Source organism: Photinus pyralis, unplaced genomic scaffold, assembly GCF_008802855.1.
Source record: "Photinus pyralis isolate 1611_PpyrPB1 unplaced genomic scaffold, Ppyr1.3 Ppyr1.4_LG4, whole genome shotgun sequence".
In the NCBI taxonomy this organism is placed as follows: Eukaryota; Metazoa; Arthropoda; class Insecta; order Coleoptera; family Lampyridae; genus Photinus; species Photinus pyralis.
Genome location: NW_022170511.1, coordinates 33038692 through 33042689, shown reverse-complemented (window position 1 = coordinate 33042689; position 3998 = coordinate 33038692).

Below are 3998 nucleotides of genomic sequence, written 5' to 3'. Positions count from 1 at the left end.
TGTGAGGCGATTTTTTTCTCTTTTTGGTTTTTAAAGGGTGAATTGAAAAACGGCATTGCCGAATTCATTCCTTTTTTGAGCTACTTTTTCTTTTTTGTTGTTAAATTTTTGTTTTGTTTTATTTTTAAAGCTCAAATAAACTTTATTATTATTATTATTATTATTATAAGTTGATGGGATTTCCATTCTGGGATGATAAAATGTTTTGAAAGCACTCTTCCGGGGTCGAATTTATCAGGGCGACTGCAGCGAATTTTTTTGGAATATATTTGCGCCGGAGATGAAATTTTCCGGGCGGATGTACCGGGATATTTCGTATAGTTATACAAGCATAGCTAGAAAAAGTGGTAGGGTTTATCATAAATCACCAGAAAATATACAGTAGAAAAACAAATAAGTATCGCAAAATTCGTAAAATGCAAGTTTGGTACATTTATAATGGAACGCTCTGTATATTAAAAAAAAAATAAATATGTAGATCTTTCCTTTCTGTTTTCAAAAATATGTTGACATTTGCTTTAGCCTTTTCTAATATATTTGCATTTATATCATCAAACTCTTTTACCAAATCGCAGTTACCATGACAAAACAAAACATTGCTAATGAGCAGGACCGGAGCTGTACGAGCGGGCGCGTTTTTTGTTTGTTTGCGTGTGAGATCGAAGGGACTTCAGTGCATTTTTGTGTGGCAGATCAGTATGCTATTAGGCAGTTTTGTCTCCACCATCAATAAGATCTTGTCGAAAGCTACCACATTCCCTTTGTTGATACCCACTTCCACACGTCCCGTTCACCTGCAATTCGCGTTTGAAGTTTTTACTTCACCATCACTAAGAGATTGTCAGGGGCTACCACATTTCCTTTGTCGGTACACGCTTACGAAGTCCCGTTCATCCGCAATTCGGATTTTGGTGGATTTCGCTAAAAAAACCCCATAGTTTTGGGCGCCCAAAGTTGACTACCCTTCGAAGACGCTCAAAAGGTAGTTAATTTCGCCCCTAGGAAAAAACAAAACAGGAGTTGTGCTCGTTTAAAATATCTTGCCGACGACACCAGTTTGAAAACAATCGGACCAAAACTGCAGGAGAAGATTGAAAAAAAAATGAAAAATCACCATGTTAGTATAATACGCTCCGGGATGGCACGCAGATGTCGCCGACCCCACATCATGTAGCACCGTCCCTAAAGTTGTTAATTACATGGCCCCGGTAGGTACATGTACACTCCCTTGTATTTCTACAAGCGTTCTTCTACGGGCCAACATTTGCTGCCAGCCAGCCAGCCAACCAAAATGAGATTAAAAGGTACCTTTTTACAAATAAATTTCCAAAAATGCGCTAAAAATTTGAAATAAAAGCGAAATACGGGCACTAATCGGCACCACAGATAAAGTACGGCCCTGTTAATGAGAATGAAGAATTTCCAATTGTTTTAAATAATGAAATTGAAAATCTGTTGGAAAAACTTCATCTTGAGGAATATAATGACCTTATGTGGCGCCAGGACGGAGCGCCGCTCTATAACTTTATCTGCGTAATAGATTTTTAAATACTCGTTTTAATGAGTAGATTGAACCTTTGTCACCAAATATAGCCCAGCCTTAACGCATTTATACATTTTTTATGGGGGTATCCAAAAAATGAAGTTTACAAAGAAAGAAGTTAACATTTGGAACATTTAAACACAAGGATTCAAGCAAGTGTAGATTAACTGAATGAACTTCCGGAGTTTATTACCAATACTTTGCTTAAATTGGATAAAGTGTACAGAAAATGTATTGGAAGTAATCGAGGAAGGAATAGTGATCATATCCAATATTTGTAAATGTTATTTTAAACAATAAAGTTAGTCTAGGTCATTTCTATGGTAAAATAATAAATTAATTAATAATAAATAATAATCGCGATTTGGTAAAACAATTTCACTAGTGTAAATGAAAATATTTCAAAACGCCTAAAGCAAATGTCAACATATATATTTTTGAAATCAGAATCTATCCAATTTTTCAAAAATATACAGGGCGTTCCATTAAAATTTACCAAATTTACCATTTGTTTTTGTACTTTACATTTTTTAACGATTTATGATAAAGCCCACAATTTTTGTATTTAAAGTTTTTTCTATCTTTTATACTAAACACGCTATCTTAATATACGGATGTAAGATTATCCAATGATCTCACATCAGTATCTCCAAGAGCGTTCTAGATTGTTTCAAAGTGTGTATTAGGCTTTAAAAGCCATACTTATTAAGAGCTTCACGCATATAAAACTTTTTTCAATTTTTAAGAATCTTTGGGATATTACCTCTGTGGTAGGACTCTTCTTTAAGGCTCTTGAAATCTTTTGAAGGCTTTTAAAGTCTATAATACACCTTTAGAAGGCTCATGCGACTTGTGGAGCCCCTTGAAAATATTCGACAGCCGATGAGCACAATTAAATATTTTTAAATCCTATTGAAATTAGAATACCGAAGAACACAGAAAAACTCTCGAAGACTTGAAAGCTCTGAATAGGTAAAAGCTTCCACCTCTTTAAAAGTTTTTAGAAACTCATTGGAGGTCCTTGGAGGCTGCATTAAAACACGAAGGTCCAGTTGTACAATGTCATATAGTTAAAGGATTTGATTGGCTAATATTTCACAAGTTGACCAATCGTGTTTCTGAAATCTGGCAGTTAAACTAATCTGAAATTTAAACGGACATTGTAGAACCGAACCGTAAAGGCTTAATTGACTTCTGAATGTTTAAAGACACTTTGGAAGGCGCTAGAAAAGGAAACATTCACATATAATTATATAAAAAAATACATCAACGTAATCAGGAAAAAGAATGCAAAAAATTGACGTTAAGATATACAGGATGTTGCATTTAAAAAATACCAGCATTGGGTCAACAGTGGTTCAAGCATTTTTTTTAACTACGCCACTGGATTTTATCTTACATGGGTAGTGAGACATGACAACAGGTTGATTCTATTTGTGGTATTAAAAGTTTTGACAAAAAAGTCACGAAGACAGCTGAGATACATTGCAGTCCCAAAATGGGACACACGGGAGAACTCGCGGGAGAATTTCGTCTCCGCACTTTCCACCCCAAATTTGCCCCAAAAAATTCGCTCCCATCAACTTGGGACCTGGAATCTCACTTCCAGAGATAAATATCTCCCGGAATAAACGGCCCCCAGTATAACAATTTGTGCCGGTGTTGGCGAACTCAATTTCCACAATATAACTCGCCCCAAAGTCTATTTGCACCTGTAACCTCCATATTATTTACCTCTCAGCAAGCTCTCCAAGAAAGCATGTCATAAAGCAAATTTACTTCGGTAATTCGAAAGATTACTGTTTTAATATGCTTATTTCCCCAATATTTAACTCCATAAATTCCATTTAAAAAAATTGACCTAAATATAAATTCGCTTCAGGAAATTTCTACAAATATACGGCCTGGAATATTTCAAATATACAGGGTGTCAATTTTAAAACTTGCAGTCGGCCATATTTTCCAAACTAAAGAACATATGGAAAATCGGGCAAAACCGTTTCGGGGGTATCGAGGGAGAACCAGAATGACGTTATGAGTGACAACTCCCCCCCCCCCTAAAACTAAATGTTGTAAAGAAAGCAACCGAGATTGCTTAATGAAGCAGCTCAGGTTGAAGTTCTTGGCCAATTTGCCATAAATCCCTCAATGTCTACATTTAGTTTTTTTTTGTTAATTATTAAATTTTTGTTAAGTTGTCTTAATGAATATTGACTTTATTGGAACCATTGGAAAGCATTTTTCAGTAGCTTTCCAACGATGTGTCACAAGTATAAGGTTTCTATTTAGGATTTTTGAAGAGGAGGGGCTGGGGGGTTAAGTGGGGGTGGGGGATTGTCACTCATAACGTCATTCTGGTTCCCCCTCGATACTCTCGAAACGGTTTTGCGCGATTTTCAATATCTTCTTTAGTTTGGAAAAAATGGCCGACTGCAAGTTTTAAAATTGACACCCC